This window comes from Diabrotica virgifera, chromosome 7 (assembly GCF_917563875.1).
Source record: "Diabrotica virgifera virgifera chromosome 7, PGI_DIABVI_V3a".
Lineage (NCBI taxonomy): Eukaryota > Metazoa > Arthropoda > Insecta > Coleoptera > Chrysomelidae > Diabrotica > Diabrotica virgifera.
Genome location: NC_065449.1, coordinates 23,446,753 through 23,472,417, shown reverse-complemented (window position 1 = coordinate 23,472,417; position 25,665 = coordinate 23,446,753). Strand labels below are relative to the sequence as shown.

At 35.1% G+C, this 25,665-nt stretch overlaps 2 protein-coding genes across 4 annotated transcripts in view; one reads left to right on the top strand and one right to left on the bottom strand.

The window, feature by feature from the left end:
- LOC114324789 (potassium voltage-gated channel protein Shab) overlaps positions 1–25,665 on the bottom strand; it is a 535,540-nt gene that overhangs the window by 435,005 nt on the left and 74,870 nt on the right. Inside the window, exon 1 of one of the 2 annotated variants that reach the window (XM_028272637.2) lies at positions 19,716–20,201. The exons of the other annotated variant lie outside the window; for it this stretch is intronic. The gene's annotated coding sequence lies outside the window, so the exon portion shown is untranslated. Of the gene's footprint in view, positions 1–19,715; positions 20,202–25,665 lie in introns of those variants that run through there. 2 annotated transcript variants of the gene reach the window in all.
- Positions 22,795–25,665, top strand: part of LOC126887736 (uncharacterized) — a 165,827-nt gene continuing 162,956 nt past the window's right edge. For both annotated transcript variants that reach the window (XM_050655453.1, XM_050655454.1), the window contains exon 1: positions 22,795–23,287. The gene's annotated coding sequence lies outside the window, so the exon portion shown is untranslated. The remainder of the gene's footprint in view (positions 23,288–25,665) is intronic.

Below are 25,665 nucleotides of genomic sequence, written 5' to 3'. Positions count from 1 at the left end.
TTTATTGATTAGAAGTTGAGCTATGTTAGCAGTATTAAGCAAAAAAATTGGTTAAAAAATATTTAATAATTTATTAGATATTTAATTTGTTTATTAAATGTTACTATATTTTCAATTGCAAAAACGCGGTTGTTACCAAAAGAATATAAATCTTTGTAAAACGATATTAAGTACTTTTATTTTTATGTATGTTTTTAATAAATGTATTGATACATTCAAATTCCAATTTAACTCCCCTCTAAAATGGCATTTAAAAATTGTTCTAATTTGTTTATAATTTGTTTTTTAATTACGTCGCCGGGATTAAACATTTTGAAATTATGTTCAGATAATCATGTTCCTGGGAATTTTTCACTATTTAACAAATTTTTTGTCATTTTTTTCTTCTTTTTTTTTCTTATAGTAAAAGTTATAGTTTTGCTTCTAGAGGGAGTGTCATTAAGAATGTCCAAGCTCTGAGTTTTAGATTCTAGACCTTAAAATATTAAGATTTAACCAAAATCGCTTAAATAAAATATGGCTCCTTATTAAGTTACAAAGTGTTTTATTTAAGACTTAAAAAAATATTTTTGGTCAGTATTTTAAAACCATTTGACGTATCCTTTTCATACTTGGTAGAAAGTGTAAGTACTATAGATCCTATCAACTTATGGTAAATACAAGTTTGCGGCTATTACCAGAGGCGTGCGACAGGGGACAGTAAATGGTTGATCCTTCCCAAATTCTACGTCACTCGTGAAATTGCCATTTAAGCACAATTTTTAGGTTCTCCAATACTCTCTATGTAAATAACATCCTCTTTACTTGTAACGATAAAGTCATTAGTTTTCGAGATATTTGAAATTAAACATGTAACGGTACAGCTAATTAGTTATTTTGATTAATACATTGTGCCGCTTAATTTTTAGTTTCACTTTTCTCGTAAACTAATGATTTTATCGTTAAGAATGAATAACATACTTGTTTAGGCAATACGTAAAGTATCCTTAACAATAGTAACCTATACTTATTGTACGGTTATAGAGTATATTCCCATAGGTAAGCTGGTTAAGAGTAGATAACGATTTTTCATATGTAATTTAAAGTATTATCTGCATAAATGGCACAAAGAATATTTGCTACGAGAGGTATATGGTTCAAAATGCATACAGTATCACGACTAATAAGTTATGTTCACATACATGTAGAGTACTTACAGTTTTATCCCTTGATGACGTGTCACATCAGAGCTCTGATTGAATTCCATAATCCATTTGGTTCATTTGTAAGGCACTCACTAATACGCTAAATAAATCATCGTCGATAATACTGAGCAGATTGAATTATCTGAGCGGTATAAAACGATAGCAAAAAAAGCCGGTAAAATGCGGCCTTTTTACGAATAGCGGGAGCGTCGATAGATTAGAGATGATTCTCGTTAGGAAGCTTTTGACGATCTGCCCCGGCGAGGGGTTCAAATGCGAGTCTCAACAATAACCTGGAGTTTCCAGAAAGGTTACATAAATACTACTTGAATTTTAAGTAATCAGTAGTACAGGGGCGTAACTAATTATTTTAGTGAGCCGTGTATAATATATTTATTGTACATATTGCCGGGGGCGACAGGCGAGAGAGATGGCCTATATCACCTCGAAGAGAGGGGATTGGCAAAGATGTGCACAACGATAAGAAATGTTTGAAGAAATTAGAGTTTATATACACAAGGGGTAACAACGATAAAATGGAGGAAAACGATAAGTTTTCCCCCTAGGGATAGATTTTAATCTTCCAGGGGAATCACAGCGATTTTCGTAATACCACGAAGAAAATCACCGTGAGTAGTGTGAATCTTGACAGTACGAACTAGACCATCCTTACCAGGCAATACATCTATTACCCTAGCAGTTGGCCATAAGAGTGGAGGAGTATCATCCTCCTTCAACAGAACCAAATCCCCGATCTTGACAGGGTCAGTAGGGTCGGTCCATTTATTTCTTTGCTGCAGGAGGCAAAGATAGTCTTTTTTCCACAATTTCCAAAATTGCTGTTGAATTTTACTAATACGCTGAAAAAGATTCAACCTATTTTCAGGTATCTCTGAAACACTTGGTTCAGGGGGCGCGGTTAAACTTCTTTGAACTAAGAAGTGAGCTGGAGATAGGAAAGCGAAGTCATTGGCGTCAGACGACATCCTAGTGATGGGTCTCGAATTTAGAATAGCCTCGATTTGGCATAATACTGTGTTAAACACTTCAAAGGTGAAGTGGGAATTTCCTATAATTCGATAGAGGTGATACTTCACACTCTTTATTCCTACCTCATGGAGGCCGAATTGATGGGGGTTGCGGGGAACACCCATCTTGAAAGTTATGGAGTTTTGAGTACAGAATTCCTTAATCTGTTCCGAATTATTTTGATTTAAGAAAAAATCATAGAATTCGCGCATTTCATTTTTTGCCCCATGGAAATTTGTGGCATTGTCGCTCCAAATAATACTGGGCGTGGATCTTCTGGCAATAAACCTTTTCAGAGTAAGAATATAGGCTTCTGCGCTTAATCCTGTGACGAGTTCGATATGAACACATTTAGTGCTCATGCAAATGAAATAGGCTACGTATGCTTTGTAAAGCGGTGCCTTCCTCAAATGTGAGGACTTAATTAAGAAGAACCCCCCATAGTCCACTGAGACGACTTGGAAGGGTCTAGTGGGGAGTACACGATCGGGATGCATATCTGCCATCTGTTGAACAGAATTGGGTGTCATGAATCGGAAACAGTTTACACACTTACGAATTAAGCGTTTAATCTGTCTTAATCCGTCAATTGGCCAGTACTTCATTTTGACATACGAAAGTACTGTTTGCGCGCCTGAATGTAATAACTTATGATGAGCTTGAGTCAAGATTAGTTCTACAACTCGACATTTAGAAGGAAGTAGAATGGGGTGTTTTTGATTATACGATATGGGGGCGTGTCGGAGACGTCCTCCCACACGAATCAGCCCATCATTATGTTGTAGGAAGGGGTTGAGTTTACGAATGGCTTTATTGGTCACGAGTTTAGCATTTTTCAATTCAAGAATCTCTTTTTTAAAGTAGATACTTTGGATATACCTGATGATCGCGTGATCAGCGATCTCCATTTCGGGTGGCGTCAATATATCCGTATCTCGTGGAGAGTTATTTATTTTCTTTTTAATATTACTGATGAATCTAAAAAGATAAGCGACAATTCTTTGAATTTTACGAAAAGAAGAAGATTTAGCGAATAGATTTTCAAAGGTGTCGTTGAGTTCGTGATTTGTTGCTATGTTTGAGACAACTAACTTCCTTAATTCAGGAAGATCATCCTGAAAATGAGGAATTTGATGAAGAGAAAAATCGATGGGATTGTCTCTAATAAAGCTAGGTCCGCATAACCAGTCTTCGGTGGTCTGGGGATTATCAAAGACATTTATCCCTCTGGAAGCGGGGTCAGCGATGTTTTCGTGACTTCTGACGAAATGGAAATCACAAGGAAAAGTTTCCAACAAGGAATTGACCTTTTGAATTCTGTTTTGTACAAAAATGTTCCAAATGTGTTTTTTAGAAAGTATCCAAGACAAGGCAATTGTAGAGTCAGCAAAGAGATGAGATGAAGATATACTCAAATTTTTCTTGAAGATGTGAAAAAGTCTATGAGCCAGAGTGACTCCCAACACTATTCCACAAAGTTCCAATTTGGGGATGGTGAGTTTATTTTTTAGCGGAGAAATTTTGTTTTTAGAAGCGATAAGCCGCGACGATACAGAAAAGTCTGAGTATGTCGCTTTGAGATACACACAAGTGCTGTATATTTTTTCCGATGCGTCGGTGAAAATAATTAATTGAACATCAACAACTTTCTTTTGTAAAAGTAAGCATCGAGGTACCTTGACCTCTTCTATAGTTTTGAATGTCGATAAGAGGTTTTGCCAATTTTTCATAATGATGGGTGAGTCAATGGGTTGATCCCAGTCCAATTTCTGGGACCATATTTCCTGTATCAAGAGCTTAGCGTTCACAAGGACAGGGGATAACCATCCTAGCGGGTCATACAAAGTAGCAATGTAGGAGAGAATAGTACGTTTAGTAACAACATCAGCCAATTTGAAGATAGGAGTTTTAAACGAAAAGTGGTCGCGTTCTGAATCCCAGAATATGCCTAAGACTTTATCAGATCCCGTGAAGTTAAGACTGACTTCAGAGACGGGATTTAAATTGTGTTGAGACAGAAATTCTGAAGAACTGCAGTTCCACTTGTGGAGGAGGAAACCATGGGTTTCTAGCAAAGAAGTTAATTGTTCGAAAAGACAACTTAATTCATGAAGACTGTCAGCACCGCTGATCAGGTCATCCATATAGATAGATTCTTGCAGAACACTAGTAGCAAGTTCGTGGGTATGTTTGTTGTTGTCAGCGATGTGCTTGATAACTCTTTGAGCGATAAATGGGCTACTTGGGAGCCCGAAGGGTAATCTTTGAAATTGATAGCACCGTAAAGGCTGCTGAATATTGTCCCTAAAGAGAAAATTTAACAGAAATGTTTCAGTGGGACAAATGGCGATTTGTAGGAACATAGCCTTGATGTCGCCTACTAGTGCGAATTTAAACTGACGAAACTTAGCGAGAATGTCAAAAAGTTCATGTTGGACGACATAACCTTTGTCTATGACGTCACTGAGGGAGATTCCCGTAGACGATTTATTGTTTGGATCGAAAACTATACGAGTGGAAGTAGTAGAGTTGGATTTGAAAACGGGAAAGTGAGGGAGAAAGTAATTAGGTTTACCTGAGTCATTTAGCATTTTTAACGGCACTTGAATTATTTGTCCGTTATTGAGATATTCCGATATAATGTCCTGATATTTTTCCAATAAATCAGGGTTGAGTTGAAAACGTTTCTCGAGACTGAGAAAACGTCTTTTTGCCGAGAGAAACGAATTTCCCATGTCTATATCTTCGATAGGGAGTTTGAGATTGAGTGTGGACTCATATCGTCCATTGGGGAGAACATTAACATGTTTTACAAAATTAATTTCAGCGGGGTGATCATTAATGAGATCGGTGTTCTGAGGAGCGGCTTCTTCCAGCTCCCAGAATTTTTGTAAATGATCGGATAGTTCCTCGTTGGACACTACCGGCTCATTTACGGCGGAAGGAGTGTTATGAGAACAACAAGTAACGAGAGAGTTTGAATAAAATTCCAAAGCCTTTTTAGTATTTTTCGACTTAAGAGCAAAGTCTGGAACTGACCCTGATATCGTGTACCCGAGTAGAGTGCGTTGAAGAACGGGAAGACCTTTTCCCAAACGAATTATTTCAGGTTGAATGATATCGTTATACAGGTCTGCACCGAGCAGGATACCAATTGGGGATGTTACATGGAACATCGGATCACCTAATGGTATCTCTGAGGGTATGTTTAGTTTGCTCGCCGAAATAGAAATTTGAGGAAGCGGATTTGTTATCTTTGGGAGTACAGAGCACGAGATGTCAAAAGGAACGTCGTTAGCGACAGCGAAAATTGTTGTATCTACAATAGATTGAGACGAGGATGAGGTGGAGTTAATTCCATTGATCCGTAATTTTCCATCTCTAGTGGTGAGTGACAGTTCCTTTACGAGGTCAGCACTAATAAATGAAACCTGTGAGGCCGAGTCTAAAAGTGCCTTTGCGAAGACCCTCTTGCCGCTAGGAGCGACAAGATAGACCTGGAGTGTGCTTAATAACACCAAATGATTATCAAGCGAGGCTGCAGATAGAGCCATTGAATGTGGAGTCGAATTTTGAAGATTAACTTCCGTTTCAGGAGCTCTAACATGTGAGGGCCCCTGTTGTGAATTACCCTGTGTATGGGAGTTATTTGAGATAGCGGTTTTATTATGATTATTTGAGTTGTGTTGGCCAACAGCCGCGGAAGGGTTACTATGACCCGTTTTGTCGAAATGGAGCAACGTGTGATGACGAGATTTACAAACTATGCAAGAGAATTTGGATTTACACTGATCGAGCATGTGAGACCCAAGACAATTAATACAAAATTTATTTTGTTTGACAAAACTAAAACGTTCTTTAGAATTCAACTGCTTGAACTGAGGACAAGAGTAGATCGAGTGAGAGTCGTTGCAATAGGAACATTTCTTAGGACCTAAGCGAGGCGAAAGGTTACTGGTAGAAGTGTCTGAGGCTAGGTGTAAAGAGTGTCTGGAAGTAGTAGTCGATTTTGGTTTTGATTGAGATTGAATATTCTCAAGATGAACAACGCGTGTCTCGATTTCCCCTAGAAAATGGACAAAATCAGGGGTAGCTTGGCTACCACCGGATTGGAACTCAAGAGCCCTAATGGTAGGTGCGTCGAGTTTCTGAGTAGCGATATGTATGAGAAGTAAATGCAAGAGATCTGAAGGGGGCCTATTCAAGTTCAATAGGGCCTTGAAATTATTTGACATGACCGTATGAAAATTTCTTAATTGTGAGTGATTTGCGTTTCCAGAAATAGGAGGCGCATCAAGAATTTGAGAGATGAGAGTTTTGATAAGCGATTTAGAGTTGGCGTACCTTTGTGTCAGGTTATCCCGGGCTATTTTGTAATTGTCACCTGTGAGTGGGATATGCTCGAGAAGCGTCAAAGGCTCGGAAGTTAGAAAACTTTTGAGGTAAATGAGTTTTTCCAGATCACTTAATGTAGTATCAGATCCTATTATTGTATCAAAGGTCTCAATGAATGAATTGTATTCAGTAACTAAGCCACTAAATGGTTTTAACTGAATACGAGGGAGGTTTACTGTTCGTTGCCTAGCCATAGACTGTGAGGTTAGAGAAGAATTAGGGTCAAATTGGAGGGAGGGGGTAGCAGTCACATTAGAACTTTCAATGACCTCTAACCTTTCTTCCAATAGAGAAATTGTATCCAAATATTTATCAAAAACCACAGAGGAATCAGTAGAGGGGGTAGGTTCCTCGGGGATCGTCTCCAGCACATTTTGAGCATCGCGGAAAAGTCCGTAAGAATGTTTGAGTTGTGAAATTATTTCACGAATTTTATATTTGTTTAGAGAATTAAGAGTTGTGGGAACCGAATCAGCCAACTTGGTTATATCAAGTTTTGCGGTGAGCCTCTGTCGGTTATATTTTGATCGGTCAGCCATGTTGCGAGAATGTGAGATTAGATAGATTATTTGCAAATGTCTAAACCTATAAATCGATGCGAAAATGAGAGAATATGTACAATATATTATATATTACACGTTTAATAGTGTGAGATTGGCTTAATAGTATCACCCTGTATGAGCGCAGATTAGTATATGAAATGCAAAACTATAAAATTTCAAAATATATGCAATTTTCCAAAATGGGTATTTTTCAGCAAGTGTGAGACACCCTTAACAAGTATTTAAATTAATTAAATTGAAGGAAAAAACAATTATTTATTTTCTATAGTTTTCTAGAAGTGTAAAATGAGCTTAAGCGAAGCTAAATGTAGCAAAAACTTACAATTTATGCAAGAAAACAAAATTATTTTTAATAATTTTTGTAACCTGTGAACCAGGCTTAATCGGATTCAAAATTATAAATTTAATTTAAATCAAAAGGTTGAACAAACAATGTTAAAATTATAACACCCGTACTATCAGCCAAGAAATGAGTACACTTTTTGTATACTATAAACAGAAAAATATATTTACGAAAATAAAATAATGTAATATATGCAAATATTTTTTCATACAAACAAAACGACTCCTTTATTTGAACAAAGCAAGTAGTTTCTGAAATTGCACGTGTAGACCGGGCTTAACAACCTACCAGCTATTGTAGAGACGTGCTGGGTTAAATACTGAGAATTTGAGTGCAGAAAGAGAGGAATATTTTATTTTTGTGCCGGGGCGGCGTGGCTTGGAAATTTCCAAATGCAACAGAAAGACACTATAAATGAAAAACCGTTATTCTCAGAATAGAGATTATCAAAATATGCAAATACGAAGGACCTTGAGGATTTAATTAATAAATAATTAATATGATACGGCTCGATGGAACAGAAATGTTTAGGCAATACGTAAAGTATCCTTAACAATAGTAACCTATACTTATTGTACGGTTATAGAGTATATTCCCATAGGTAAGCTGGTTAAGAGTAGATAACGATTTTTCATATGTAATTTAAAGTATTATCTGCATAAATGGCACAAAGAATATTTGCTACGAGAGGTATATGGTTCAAAATGCATACAGTATCACGACTAATAAGTTATGTTCACATACATGTAGAGTACTTACAGTTTTATCCCTTGATGACGTGTCACATCAGAGCTCTGATTGAATTCCATAATCCATTTGGTTCATTTGTAAGGCACTCACTAATACGCTAAATAAATCATCGTCGATAATACTGAGCAGATTGAATTATCTGAGCGGTATAAAACGATAGCAAAAAAAGCCGGTAAAATGCGGCCTTTTTACGAATAGCGGGAGCGTCGATAGATTAGAGATGATTCTCGTTAGGAAGCTTTTGACGATCTGCCCCGGCGAGGGGTTCAAATGCGAGTCTCAACAATAACCTGGAGTTTCCAGAAAGGTTACATAAATACTACTTGAATTTTAAGTAATCAGTAGTACAGGGGCGTAACTAATTATTTTAGTGAGCCGTGTATAATATATTTATTGTACAATACTCGTCAGTCTTAACGATAAAATCATTAGCTTTTGAGATGTTTGAAATTAAAAATTAAGCGGCACAAAACATTAATCAAAATAACTGTGCCGTTACATGTTTAACTTCAAATATCTCGAAAACTAATGACTTTATCGTATGTTATTTAGATAGAGAGTTTTGGAGAATCTAAAAATTGTGCTAAAATGGCAATTTCGCCAGTGACGTAGAATTTGGGAAGGGTCAACCAGTTGCTTTCCCCTGTCGTACGCCTCTGGTAATAGCGGGAAACCTGTATTTAACATAGTTTTATAGGGTGTACAATACCTACACTTTCTACTAAGTATAAAAAGGATACGTTGAATAATTTTAGAATACTGAGCAAAAATAATTTTTAAATTTATAAATAATACACGCTGTAACTCAATAAGGAGCCATATTTTATTTAAGTGATTTTGGTTAAATTTTAATATTTTGGGGTCTAGAATCGACAACTCAGAGATTGGACATTCTTAATGAAACCCCCTCTATAAGTAAAACTATATCTTTTACTATAAGGAAAAAAAGAAGAAGAAAAAACGACAAAAAAATTTGTTAATTAGTGAAAAATTTCCAGAAAACCGATTATCGGACAGCATTTCAAAATGTTTAATCCCCGCGACATTATTAAAAAAATAAATTATAAACAAATTAGAATAATTTTCAAATATCATTTTAGAGGGTAGTTAAATAGGAATTTGAATTTATCAATATATTTATCGAAAACATACATAAAAATAAAAGTAATGAGATTTTTAACAGGTTTATATTCTTTGTCAGCGGTAACAACCGCGTTTTTGCAATTAAATATCTCATAAATTATTAAATATTTTTTAAACATTTTTTTGCTTAATACTGATAACATAGCATAGCGCGACTTCGCCTGTTGAATAATATAATTTATAAAAAATCATACAGAAGTAACAACTTCGTTTGTACAATGGTATAAAAAAAGTTTATCAAAAACCATTAAAAGTCATCCAAAATTATTCGCAAAAGGTTTTCGATCTAGATCAGATCATCTTCAATGCGTTCTGCTTAGTACATGAAACTAGCAACCTTATGAAATTGGTAACATCGAAAAATATGGTTTACATGATAATTATATAATATTTATAGCGACTCCAAGTCGATGTTAAAAAATTAAATGTGTTAGGAGTACTCAAAGGGCAACGGTCTGTGTCTATTGAACTGGCAAGAACCACAAGTTTTTTATCGAGCAGGGAACCATGTTGCCCTTTGAGCACTCCTAACACATTTAATCTTTTCACATCGACTTGAAGTCGCTATAAATATTATATAGTTATCATGTAAACCATATTTCTCGATGTTACCAATTTCATAAGGTTGCTAGTTCCATGTACTAAGCAGAACGCACTGAAGATGATCTGATCTAGATCGAAAACGTTTTGCGAATCCTTTTGGATGATTTTTAATGGTTTCTAATAAAACATTTTTATACCATTGTACAAACAAAGTTTTTACTTCTGTATGATTTTTTAATTATGGTATACAGCCAGCTACTAAGATTTTCCCATTGATTTTGTTTTAGTATAATTTATAGTGCTTATTTAAAACACATATTTAGATTATTTAAATAAATATGGGGTCAAATTTAATTTAGTACGTCTTAGGTGAAAGACTTGTCCTTCAGCTTTGTAGAAAAACCCTAAAGACCTTCATTAAAATGTAAATTACCTCAACAGTGAGTAAATATTGTGCAAAAATGACCCCCTTTTAATTATTTAAATAATGATCCCCTTATACGATTTGGATACTTTATTGAAAATATCTTTTGTACTCACCTAAACTTTGATAAAAAGTTTTTTGTTCCAATCTGGACGAATTTACATTTTGATTTACATTTAGTGTAATCTTATCTTACTAGACTATATCTCATTTACCTAGTTCTTCCATTTTTGTATTATTTTTCTTCTTCCTACGATGCCTATCCGCTATGAATGTTACTAACTTGATGACTAATATGCATATTTGACTTTATTTCTTGTTGCCATTGACTCTAGTGGTACAGCTCCCGGAGCGAACCATGGCCGGCGAGAGATCTCTTTGCGTAAAGTTTAGGTGGGTGCACGACAGCGTTCGTCACCGGCCATGGTTCGTTCCGGGAGCTGTACATTAGGGTGGATCGAAAAATCGAAGTTTCGAAAACTGTTTTGGAATAGTGCGCAAAAGTTGCCAATTAGTATTACAAACCTATCTATCTTTATTTGCGATTTTTCAAAAAAATTTCATCTTCTGCCCTCTACCGGGGGTTGAAAAATAAAACAAGAATGTGTGTGTACTTTGTACGCACGTAAGAAGTTATACTTCTACTACATATTATCTGATTTTTAAGACAATACCAAAAATTTAAAAAAATAAAAGAATAAAACGCACAAAAACACATTGAAAAATGCCACAAAGAAAAAATGATTTCTGAACGATAATAATTGTTGGCAAAAATTTTAAATACGCATTTTCTGAAAAAAAAAATATATAACAAATATACTTACAATCATAACATGCATAAAAAATAAAACTTGCATCGGGAATTGAACCCGTGAATTTCGTGGCGCTTTGATTCGTAATCGAAGCGTAGACTCACTCGTCCAATCCCACATTATTTATCATATGGAAAAATACGGTAACTGAACGTTTTACTGTTTGACAGTTGTTTTGAAAATTAAATTATGTAGTTTAAATTTTGTGGAAGAAAATATAACAAAACAGTAAGAAAACAATATATTAGATGAAGATTGGTAGAACTTTTGTTGGTAATCAAATTAAGTATGTAAATCAAAGCATTACATACCTACTAGATAAATAAATCTACGCCAAAAAATCATAATTTAAAAATAAAAATCGAACCTAATTTGGGATTTCTCTCTAAAATCCGCATTCTTGAGAAAATAAATGTATGTATTTCAACCTAATCCAAATGTATAATTACAATATGATTATAATAAAAACTACTTACCAAATTAGAATGAGTTTTCCTTGTCCAAAATAGTCCAAAAGTCCAAAAATATAGGTATATGAAAACTATTTAAAAAGGCAGTATAACTATTAACTAACTTTTGTTTGTTGTTTCTTTTCACACAAATTTTAAAACGCAACAACCATAAATAATCTAACTACAGCTGTGCCACAGCCGCCATATTGAATAATTTTTGACATGTCATTTGAACATCCAATCAGAACAAAGTTATAATGCGCATGCGCCCGGTCGCTAGGTTTTACCATATAAAAATTCATCCTCTATCGCCGGTAAAGAAGTATAACTTCAAAAAAATAAAAAATACGAACTTATGATTTTAAATGAAAAGTTAAGTAATAAGTACATGTTATTATTATAAAAATGATATCCCATTGAAATATTTTTTAAACATGTCATAATTATTCTTCTACCCACTCCCTACCCTCCCCCTTAATTTTGATTATCTATTGTTTGTAGTCTTTTTTGGGCTCAAATTTTGGCATATCTTTGCGCGAATCAATTTTTGTTTTGATAAAATTGTCTCTTTTTTGTGATCCAAGAACCGATGAAGATGCTTCAGTTACGAGCTTCACGATTCTCTCTACAGATTGGGTGTGACAGGGAAATATAGCGATGTCAACGATTTTCTCAGGAGATCCGGAAATAATGTCTTTCAAATCCTCTATTTTCAAAACTTGAAGCAATAGAGGGCAAGTTATTTTATTGTTTTGTCAATCAATAAGATCAATATCGTCTGCTTCAAAATGAATTTGTGGACTAATAAATGGTCGGATGTTAGATGAATCATTATTGGCCTTAGTTTTTTGCATTGAGAATGCGACGAAGTGCAAGCTCTATTATATGCGGGCGAGTGTCATGTAGCATGCATAGCAGAAGATTTTCCGGATGTACAAAATAGGCATTTCTTTGAATTACAGGGTCTATAAAACTTTTCAAATTTTGCTCTAAGTATCGACTACGCTTAATTGTTTGTAAAACATGCTTTGCACCATTCACACATGATGAATTGCATTTGATCTGAAACCATAAAGGAGCATATACCGTGACAATAAATTTGGTCAGCTTCTTTAATTCTGATGTTGGATTTTCAGTGCTTACATAAAGACGTATAATGCGATTCGCCAACATTAGCCATCGGGAATGACTTAACTTTCCAGGGCTTTGGTTTAATAAATCCACAGAACATTCCCCTGTAGAAATTGCGAAACAAATTTATTTGAAACAAATATTTCTGATCGGCACTTAAGTCAATTAAATCTACTTCTGGTAACTCACAGTCAATAATGTCACAGTTTACAACCGGCATATTTTCGCAATGCACTATTTAATTTCCTACAGTTCCTGCAAAAGCACTTGGACTTTGAGTTTGACCGTCAAGCTTTTGGAAAAGATGCTGTAAAGACAATTCATTAGCGTGAAGCTGACAGATAAATATTTGTAAAGGGCGGCCTAACTTTAACTCTAGTTGAGAAATTATACGATTTTTTCTTCCGGTATTTACCACAGTTGCGTCATATTCTTCTAGCACTAGTTCTTCTACCACTAGTTCTTCTACATTATATCTATAACTCTCTAAAAAGTTCACAATACTTTGACAAATGCTTAGAGCCGATCTAGTAAGGGGTACTGCGTGACCTAAAAATGTGGAGCCTGGCCCTTGAACAAATGGAACGAGTTCTTCGAGTGCGGTTCTTCTGTGGGGCTTGCCTTTAATATTTTCTTTCCTTCCCTCAAAATATATGAGATTCAAAATTTTGGGGGAGTTTGGCATAAAACCTTTTCTTCATTAATCGCTTGCTCTTCTCAGTTTGTTTCTTGAAAGTCCAAAGTTGCAGCACCCCCGCACCACGAAGATGGGACCAATATACTAAACAAACCAGGGCCGCCATGCCAGGACCGGGCTTCTGTTAATAATGCCAATAAATTGTTTTTTTTTTTCGTTTTTCAGAAGCCTGTAGAGGACAAAAGATGAAATTTTATCCAAAAGTCGTAATAATACTTTCTTATTGTCATTACTAAAGGTAAATTTTGGTGGGTATTCCAATTCAATTTGTCAATTTTTTTTATTTTGTGATTATTAGTCCATTTTTTTTTTTCGTTTTTCAAAGGCCGGTAGAGGGCAGAAGGTGTAATTTTATCAAAAAGTTGTAATAACACTTTTTTATTGTCGTTACTAAAGGAAACTTTTGGTGGGTATTCCAAATCAATATGTCAATTTTTTTAAAATATTGCGATAATCGATCCACCCTACTGTACATAGTGTAAACCATTTTGGAAGAATATAGAACTAGGAAATCTTTGTCTGGCCAGACCTCTTCCATCCTGTATTGTTTATTATTTTGGCTGCAGTGGACTATGGTCCACGCTCCTTGCCGAGTATTCTAGTGACTTTACTGTTTGATATACGACCCACTCATAAGACTCTTCACATTCTACTGCAACATCATATATTAAAAGCCTCCAGTAGTTTTGCTTAGGTTTGTGTTCACGATTGATATATAAAACTCCTAGATGATATACAGAGTGGGCGAAAGAAAACAGTCCACCTCGATATTTGGCAGTATTTATTAGATTTTAAGGAAATGACGAAAGAGGTCGATTTTTGATCTAAGAGGGACACATTTTTACGGTACATTAATTTGTCAACCCCCACCCTTCCACTTCCTCCACCCTTTATTTTTAAATAGGGAATATGGGTCATGTGTTAGCTCATTTCAAAGGTTATTCAATTCTCTAATCAGTAATATAAATATTAGCATAATTATTTATACAGGGTGCCCAAGAAAAAAATATTTTAATTAAATCAATTGACACAAAAATAAGAATGTATGTAATTTATTTAATTCAAAATACATTCTACTGCTGTCACAAAACAGAAAAAAATGTTTTTTGATAAATAAATATTACTTTTCGCTTAATTTCAATGTTCAAGCTGCCGCCCATCTGCCTCTTGCTAGGTTGAATATTGAATTTAAGCGAAAAATTCTGTTTGTTTTTTGTTAGTAGTAGAATGTATTTTGAGTTAAATAAATTACATACATTTTTCTTTTTGTGTCAATTAATTTAATTCAAAATAATTTTTCTTCGACACCCTGTATAAATAATTATGTCAATGTTAATATTACTGAATAGAGAATTGAATAACCTTTCAAATAAGGTAGCACACAACCCCTATTCCCTATTTAAAAATAAGGGGTTGGGGAAATGGAAGGGAGAGGGTTGACAAATGACAGATGTATGTACCGTAAAAACGTGTCCCCCTTAGATCAAAAATCGACATGTTTCTTCATTTCCCTAATATATAATAAATAGTGCCAAATATCGAGGTGGATTTTTTTCTTTTGCTCACTCTGTATATTAAAAATATGGAAATCACAAACTGGAAAGAAAAGATTCAGAAATAGACAAAATGATGCATACGGACTAATCCACCCCTTTAAATGGAATAAAAGGTCTCATGGAATATTGAATGACCAATAATCTATCAAGAGTCTCATACATACATAATTGATTTTCCTCTTATACCGGAAGGTGTCGAGGTGTCTTCTTCATTTTCGATTCTCTGCGAACTTACGCCACTCTTTTCTGTCCCTATCTAATTCTTTGGCTTCCTGCCACGATTTTCCTCTATTCTTGAATATTTCCATCAAATTTGTATTCCAGGCTTTCCTTGGTCGGCTTCTCCTGTGTTCCCTATCGACCTCGCTTCCCATGTCATTTTAACTTGTCTGTTGTCACTCATTCTAAATAAGTGTCCAGTCCATTTTAATTTCTTTTCGTGAATTTTTTACTTTAAGGATTTTACTTTTAATTATGAAATGAATAAAAATAAATTTCGACCACGAGTCAGTATTCTATTAACCGAGATACAATAGTACCAAGCGGCGCCGCTAGGGGAACACTCCAACAATGCGTCTCAGATTACTTTAACGAAACGTGGTCATTTTGTACTCTAAACCGAGTAAGGTATGAAAAAGACAAGAAAATAATCGTTTTCGTTTTGATTCAATTCGAGTCTCTTGCCATCCTCTGACACCGTGTTTCAAGGTCTACCCCTTTTCAAAGAAGCTATGCAAGTAGACTGAATTGAATCATAACGAAAAGAAGAAGAACTGCATATATTAAAATATTTTTACTCATTTCGTCATTCCCCGTTAGAGGACAGTCTAACCACACTCTGCTGCAAATATTTTAATATATGCAGTTCTTCTTCGTTTCGTTATGATTAAATTCAGTCTACTTGCATAGCCTCTTTGAAAAGGGATAGACCTCGAAACACGGTGTCAGAGGATGGCAAGAGACTCGAATTGAATCAAAACGAAAACGATTATTTTCTTTACTTTTAATTATGTTCTAATATCTTCGCTACGTCTTTTATCAGTTCTTCCAGCTCCCACGATTTTTTTTAAATACCTCATTTCCCCAGCTCGCAATCTCTTTTCTTGTTTGTCGTTCAGTACTCAATTCTCAGCTCCAAATGTAGTGATAGGTACGTGAATTGTTTTAGATATTACCATTTTGGTTTTCTTTGTTATTTTCTTTTTATTTAGAAAGTTTTTGTACAGTGAATGATGAATGATAAGCTCTTGTGGCTGCTTTTATTCTATTTCGAATTGTATCTGCTTGTATCCCCTTCTTATTTAAAATTATTGCAAGGTATTTAAATGTCTCTTCTGTTCTATCTTATTGCTTGGGGTTTCAATATTTTACGTTAACTTCTTTGTTGGATATTGCTATCAATTTTGTTTTTCCCTTTTTGTTTGATAAAGTTAATCTCACACACAAAGAAAATGTAGGAGAGCACTGTAGAAGTGTAGAACTAAAATTTTGGAGAAAGACATCGATAGAACAGTTTGGGTTTATGCGAGGAAGAAGGAAAAGGGATACCTTTTTTGCTTTATTTATACTTGGGATATTAATTTAATATATTTGTATGGACTGGGGTTGTAATGTTAAAATTTTAAATTACGGCTTGTAAAGGGTTGTGCAACGTCCCACAAAAGAGTCAGCTTTAGCTTAATATGAATAAATAAATTGTTAAAATAATTTTAAGTAATAATTATTTTTTAATATAACTAGGTCAGACAGGAAGAATTTTCAAGAAAGGGATAACTGAACATACAGCTAAATTTTGTTAATGGGACACTGTGTTTCAAGTATTCTAATAATTTAACTACGGAAACTATTACTATTAAACTATTAGCCGGAACAAAAAAGTAAAAGAGTGGACTTTTTAGAAATTAACCTATTCAAAATACTAAGTTAATTCTTAATTAATAAATAGATATTCAAAGATTACTGTTACTGTATCTAGCAAGTATTTGGTTAGTACAAGAGTAATAAAACACAATTTTGTATGATATACATATCACGTCATATTAACACCAAAAACCTGTGGAAGTTTGGAAGGCTTTAGGAGAGGAAGGGATTGGTGTTTTGTTGCAAATTATTAGTGGGATATATAAGGAAGAAAGGATGCTTAATGCTTGATGTCAGACTATGTTCTGTGTTGTTATGATTGCATAAAAATAAAGGGGACATCCTGGACTCTACGAGCAGGTCAGATCAACAACAGATGCAATTTTCATTGTAAGGCAACTGATGGAAAAATACAGCACTCAAGAGACCAACGCTCATATGGTATTCATTGATCTTGAGAAACATATGATAGAGTTCCTCGAGAGATTCTGTGGTGGGCACTCAATAAGAAAGGAGTCCCTGGTGAATATGTAAAGATTGTGAGTGATATGTATGAGGGAGTAACGACTAGTGTTAGGACAGGTGTGAAAGAGACTGATAAATTTCAGATGAAAGTAGGATTGCATCAAGGATCGGTGCTTAGTCCTTATTTATTCTCATTAGTTTTGGACCAGATAACAGCGAAACTACATGGTAGCATTCCATGGTGCCTAATGTATGCTGATGATGTAGTCTTAATAGGAAATAGTGAAAGAGACTTAGAACAAAAACTGGAACAGTGGCGACAACCTCTGGAGGAAAAAAGTTTAAAACTTAGTAGGACAAAAACAGAGAATTTGGAATGTTCATTTAAATATGGAGTTACTATAAATAAAATGGTATCTTTAGATGGTGAAATGATTGTGAAAAGCAATAGTTTTAAGTACCTAGGATCGGTATTACAGAAAAAATGGAGAAATAGATGGAGATACATGCAGTAGAATTAGGGCTGGATAGATGAAGTGGATAGAAGCGAGTGGTGTGTTGTGTGACAGAAAAATGCAAATGAAGCTGAAGGGAAAATTCTATAAAACAGCCATAAGACCGGCTATGATGTACGGAACTGAACATTGGACAGTGAAAAAAAAGAGGAACAACTAATGCATGTGGCGAAAATGAGAATGCTTAGATGGATGAGTGGAGTGATAAAAAAGGATAAAATTAGAAATGAGTATATTAGGGGAGGTCTAGGTGTGGCACCAATTGATGCCAAAATGGGAGAGCATAGGTTAAGATGGTTTGGTCATGTTCAACGTCGAGACGTTAATCACCCAATACGAAGAATAGCTGAAATGAAGATTCCTGGAAGGAGTAGGAGAGGAAGACCAAAGAAGACCTGGGGGGAGACGATAAGGCAGGACATGTTGGTAAAGGGGATTGACATTGATATGACCCAAGATAGAATTGTGTGGAGAAATGCAATTAGGGAAGTTGACCTCGCATAGGGATAAGGCAAAGAGAACGATGATGATCCTGGACTCTAAGAACTATAGAGGAATAAAGTTAATATCGCGCACAAAGCAAAATTTAGGAGAGAACTGTAGGCGGTTATGGAGAGGGACATCGATAGAAGAACAGTTTGGACCTATGCCAGGAAGGAGGGCAAGGGATGCCTTCTTTGCTTTAAGACAGTTGATGGAGAAATACAGCGAGAAGAAAAGAGATATACATTTGGTATTTATAGATCTTGAAAAGGCATACGACACAGTTCCTAGACTATAGATGAATGAGGGAGAAATGGGTTGCAGAGAAGTATCTAAGGCTCGTGAAATATATGTATGGGGAGCACTAATGTAAGGACTTGGGTTGGATTGATCAAAAGTTATCCAGTAGCGGTTGGTTTGCAATAATGCTCTTCACTACCTACTTAATCTTGTTATGGATAAACTGACAGAGAAGATAAGAGAGATTTTGACTTTGCTGATAATATTGTGTTAGCAGAGGAGAACAAGAAAATGGTAGAGAAAAAGTTGGAGAGTTGGAGAAGGGCTAGAGAAGAAGAGGAAGGACTTAAGCTCTACAGACCGAAAATAGAGTATATGTAAACTAGAAGGAACAGGAAAGGTTGAGGACATCGAATTTAATGGAGAAAAACAGGACAAGCGGGAAAATTATTAGTGGAAATAAAGCATTTAAAAATAATTAGTGGAAATTTATCATTATTCTAAGAAAGCTGTGCAAACTAACACTATTGTTGTCTTTTATCCTACTGTTAACCTAACAAATATTCGAAAGATAGAAATAAAATGCAAAGAAAGAACTGATTAGGAGAAGAACACCAACCAACGCCTCCAAGGGGGCGTAATAATCGTAATATATCTTAAAACTGGTACTGAAAGAAATTATTAATATGCACATGCAGAGACATAAAACTAGATAAATGAGAATATCAGTATAGTAAGAGTATGTGCGTTTTTTTGTTAACAATTTTGTGATAGTTTAAATAATAATATACATTTTTTAATACAAAATAATATTTTTTACTTAATAATAATAATGCTCAATATGAATCTCTTTAACTGCGGCCCTTTTTAGTTATTTTAAATTTTGAATGGTAATTTTGTGTTTACTAGATACAAATAAAATATTTATTTATACTTGAGACATTAATTAAATACATTTAGATGGACTGAAGTTTGTATTGTTACAGTTTTAAATTACAGCTTGTAAAGGGTTTTGCAACGTCCCACAAAAGAGTCAGCCTTAGCTTAATATGAATAAATAAATTGTTCGGAAGTAGGTTAGAGCAGGTAGAGGTACTCTATCATTTCCTAGTTACGTGATCTACATTTACCTGATGTTCAGAATCAGGCCAACTGGGTAAAAGTCCTTGACATTCCTCGTCCATTCTCAAGTGTTCGCCTTTATCACATATATCACTAGTTTATTGCTCATTAATAAGTACTTTGTAACAACGGTTCGTAACAATAAAAAAATTTGTTGTAACAACTGTGTCACCGACCGATCTCGCTCATTTTAAAGGCCCGGAACATAACGAAACATCAGTAGCAAACTATCGGAAAGTCCTCTACTGTTCTCCCGACCATTATAACACTTTACCACTTCTTCCTCTAGCAAAACAAAGAAATATAAGAGGATCAAACGGATTAACAACAAAGCACTGGCTGAAACAGACTAGATTTTACGTATTTTTGATCGATTTCACAGAGATTTTCATTCACGACCCGTGGAAAATGTATAAATTCGATGGGTTTTCCTCTATCAGCGCAGTTTCGAGTGTTATTAAGATTTTTCCTTGTACGATATTGTAGCTGATAGAGTTGTGAGTTGCAGAGCGGTTAAAGGTTTTCCTCGGGAAAATTTCCGGAAAATTACGAACGCCGTTCGATCCGGAGCAACACATAGCAACGAAGGGTGCCGCCCTCTCACAGGATACTATGCGCTGTTGTCGGATTTATGATGTTTCAAGTCATTTAGAGATTTTGAGCGGTTACAATTTCAAACTCTAATAATTGTAATAGATTTGATAATAATGTCAGTATAATATTTTATTTCTGCATTCCTTCTTCTTCTAATGCTGTCTCCCAATCGGAAGTTGAATATCATCATTACCAGCTTTACTATATCTACTGCTGCTCTGAAGAGTCCTACTGAACTGAATTTAAACCGATCTTTTAAAATTTTCAACCATGGCATTTTCCTTCTTCCTTTATTCGTTCTGCCTTTTATATGTTCCTGTATTTTAAATCGCAGCAGTTCATATCGCTGTCCCCTCATTACATGTCCCACATATTGTATCTTTCTTATTTTCATTGTGTTTATTATTTATTGGAAACATTCGCAAACTATGCGACATATTAGCACAATATAACGCCGATATTACTGCGATACAAGGAGTACGATGGACAGGTCATGGCCTAATCCAAAAAACAAACTACAACATATATACTATAGTTGTCATAGAACTAGTAATGAATTTGGGATAGCCTTTATAGTCAATAATAAAGTCAAGCATTTGGTTATAGATTTTAAGCCGATTAATCCACGAATGAGCTTCTTAAGGATCAGGGGCCAGTTTTTTAATATTAGTCTTATTAATGTACATGCTCCAACAGAGGACAATGAAGACGAAGAAAAAGACGAATTCTATGATGAATTAGAAAGAGCATATGACAGTTGTCCCAGAAGTGACATTAAAATAGTAATCCGTGATCTGAACGCAAAAATCGGAAGGGAAGAAAATATATCTACCGCACATCGGTAAATATAGTCTATATAATAATACCAATTCGAATGGACACCGAGAAGTCACCTTCGCAGCCGCAAAGAACATGATCGTAGAAAGCAGATTTGTTTTCTACACAAAAAATACATAATGGGAACTTGGACCTCGCCCGATGGATTAACGAACAACCAAATTGATCATGTGATCATAGATGCTAGACACTTCTCAAACTTGATGGATGTCCGGACCTATCGAGGCGCCAATATTGATTCAGATCACTTTCTAGTTGGCACAAGGATTCGAGCTAGAATCTCAAACGTGAAGAAGGAGAGAAGTATCAAAACAACGCGCCTTAATATTGAACTCCTCAAAAATCCGCAAACGGTAGAAAAGTTTCAAAGCTATATCGAAACTAACTGCATAATTAATGAGAATCTAACAATCAGCGAACAATGGGAAATGTGTAAAAGTAATATTGAAGACGCCGCAAATAATATTCTAGGGTCAGAAAAATCACCATCACGCAATGACTGGTTCGATGCTGAGTGTGAGGACATTACAAGAAGAAAGAACGATGCATATAAACAGATGCAGCAAAGAAGAACTCGAGAAAAACAACAAAAATATGAAGACCTTAGAAGAGAAGAGAAGTGCATTCATAGAAGAAAAAAGAGAATTTATGAAAATAGAATACTGGGAGAACTTGAGGCAATAAAACAGGAAAATCAAACAAGAAAATTCTATAAAACTCTGAATAATGCAAGAAAGGAATTCGACACCAAGGCTAAGAATATGTAAGGATAAGGAGAGGAACATACTCAATACAAAAGAAGAAATATTGAAAAGGTGGGGGAACACTATAAAGAACTACTTACCATCGAAGTAGAAAATCCAAATTAACCACCCCCAGGAGCAACCAACAACAGACCATTAGAGCCTCCATCAATTCAAGATGTACGGTATGCAATAAAACACCTAAAAAATAATAAATCTCCAGGATTTGATGGTATATCCGCAGAAATTATTAAATATGGAAGTGCTACTCTGACTAATCAAATATATAGAATAATACTGAGAGCCTGGAATGAGGAACAAATCCCGGAAGAGTGGTGTGCACCATTTGCCCGCTACACAAAAACGGTGATCAATTGAAATGTAGAAACTATAGGGGAATAACCCTCCTTAATACAGCTTACAAAATATTTTCGAGTATCTTATATGGTCGCCTAAGTGCACATTCAGAGGAGCTTCTTGAAAAATATCAAAGTGGTTTTAGGCCTGGTCGATCAACAACAGACTAGATCTTTGTGCTAAGGCAAATACTGGAAAAAACCAATGAATTCAATAACGACACATACCATCTTTTCGTAAATTTTAAATCGGCCTATGATAGTGTCCTAACAAATAAATTGTATGAAGTGAATTCCACATGGATGAATTCCACATCCCTGATAAACTGATAAGATTGGTTAAGGCTACAATGCGTAAAGTAGTTTGAAAAGTCGAAATACAGGGCGAACAATCACAGGCGTTTGAAAAGAATGTTGGGCTGCGACAGTGAGATGCGCTTACGTGTCTCCTCTTTAACATAGCGCTGGAAAAGGCGGTCAGAGATGCCCGAATAGACAACAGGAAATATTTTTAATAAGTCATCCCAAATTTTGGCATATGCAGATGACGTGGACCTAGTTACCCGTACAACACGCAAACTAGAAGAAATGTATACCACTTTATCAAATGCCTCAAAAAATATGGGCCTGAAAGTAAACGAGGAGAAAACTAAGATGATGGCATCAACACCCAACAATAGAGCCAGAAACATCGGTCACCAATTCACTGTTGATAACTCTACCTTTGAAGTGGTGGACAAATTCACATACTTAGGCTCCCTGATTACCAAGGAGAACGTCATGAAGGAAGAAATCAAGCAAAGGATAATCCTAGCGAACAAATGCTATTTTGGACTGAGTAGACATATGAGAAGCAGAAACTTAAGCCAAAAAACAAAAATAACCATATGCAAAACTCTTATACAACCAGTGTTGACATATGGATCGGAGACATGGACCATCTCCAAGGCAGATGAAAACCTTCTACTTATATTTGAACGAAGGATTCTGAGAGGAATATTCGGTGGCATCTGTGAAAATGGTATTTGGAGGAGGAGGTACAACTACGATGTGGTAAAGACGTAGTATCTCTTATAAGAATTGGAAGACTAAGATGGGCAGGACATCTAGCAAGATCACAGCATAACAACCCTCCTAGAAGAATCCTTATGTCACAACCTGTGGGAAGTTAAAATAGGGGTAAGCCAAAACTTAGATGGAAGGATGGTGTAGATGAGGATGGGAGAAAAATAGGCGCAGCAAACTGGCAATGCATAGGACTGACTGGCGTAATAGACTTGGGAAGGTCGAGGCTCTTTCATAGGGCTGTAGCACCATTGATGATGATTATTATTATTTATTACTCTTTATCCATTTCTTGCAATACTTCCGTTTCCGTTTTCTTCTGTGTCCATGCTATTCTAAGCATTCTTCTTTAAAACACCATATTTCAAATGACTCTAGCTTATTTATGTGTTCTTGCATTAATGTCCAGCTTTCAAGTCCATATTATACTATCGAAAACACGTAACATTTCAGAGCTCTTACACTCAGTTCCGATTTAAGGTCTTTATTGCAGATAATCTGTTTCATTTTTACAAACGCATTTCTTGCTCGTTCTATCCTGGCTCTTAATTATTTTGTTTGATCATTATTTTCTGAAAACCAGGTTCCTATGTATGTGTTTTTGTTTGTATGTTTGTGTATGTTTGTATGTTATTCACAAGCATACTCAAGGATAAGGATAAATTGGAATCACAGATAAAGAACAGAGAAGAACAGCAAGGATTTAGACGCAATATTTGTCATGAAACAGACGAAAGAGAAGTCGATAGAATATAACAAACCCGCATACATTTGCTCCGGAGACCTAAATAAAGCATTTGACAGAGTCACTTAGACAGCGATATATGTATTACAGAAAATGAAGCAAAAACGGATACTGGCACACATTGTGGAAGTGATGGACCAATTATCTTCACCTAATTCTCTTTTTTGACCAATAAAAGAATATCTAAGCTTCCTACACGTATTTATTATCCAATAGGGAAAATCAAAACACATTCTAAATCCAACCTCTTTGGTAGGGAATTATACTCTTTAGTCAATAGGATTATTTAGCCATGTCAGCCATCCTTACTTAGCTCCAACATTTTAAAGAAAGGTATTGCTGAGTCCACAATTAACACCCGTGCTTTCTGACATTGATATTAGCAAGTATGTGTATCTAACTCCCAGGATTTTTAGAGCCAAAACGATCATTAGCTACATTGTAACTCTTTTTACATCACAAATTGAACACAGGAAATCGATTATAGATACCTATGACCGTAAAATATAATAACGTCTTTCTTTAACAAGACTTCAAATTCTCACTTTTACATTTGCTTGGCATATGAAGCGATATTTTTATGTCTACAGGATGGGACAAAAATATGTTACGATACATTTACAATTTTTGGTTTCTGTATAAGGCAAAATAATTGCGTTCTTTTGAACCGCTTCAATACCAGTAAATGTTTTTAACCGCATCAAATCCAAAGATTACTAGCGGTTGAAGTCCGTTATGTGAGGCTTTATCCTCTGGATATTGGAACCCACGTTGAGAGAGTCCTGCAATGTCTGAAGTTAAAACTATAGATAATAAATAAATGTTTAAAGAGTTTTTACCCACATATCTTGTTGGCTCAGGTATGTACTTTCACCTGTAATGAGCACTGATGATGGAATCAATATTCCAAACACGTTCTGTTATGTAGTCCTTTTAAGGGATTTTTTATAAATATACCTTTTACGAAGGAATTTAACTATTTTTTGTGATTTACGGTATACAACCAGCTACAGGGATTTAATTTTATATAGAAATAAAATGAAACATTGTCAGTGGAAATTTGAGTTATATTACTGCATAATTGTATACCTACTTCATAAACACATATTATAAATTTAATATAAATATATACTCATTACGTATGAATTATTATCGTTCACAATATTTGGTAAACCATTCAAACAATAAAATTAATTGGGATGCTTGAATCAATTGAATAGTTACGGGAAATGGGAAACATAACATATTCAAAGAATTCTCCACACAGGTTATACATATTTTATCAATATAATTGTAAAAAAATGTTGCGGTGTTGCCAAGCCTAACCAAAGAAATTTACTACTGCTACTAGAAAATTACTATATAAACACAATAGCGGACAAAAACGAAACAGAATCGTTATAAGGAACTGAGACAGTTTTTTACAGGCCATCAATTTTTGATTAAAGGTGAACACATTTATTTTAAAGGCAAAGTTTTCAACCTAATAGAAGCTTAATAATATTGAAAAATATTAAAAATATTACTAAAAGATTTTTAATTGAAAACTTAATGGTCCATTTCCCTGATAACACCTCCATGGCTTCTAAAAATTGCAAGCCAGATGGATGCTGAAGCG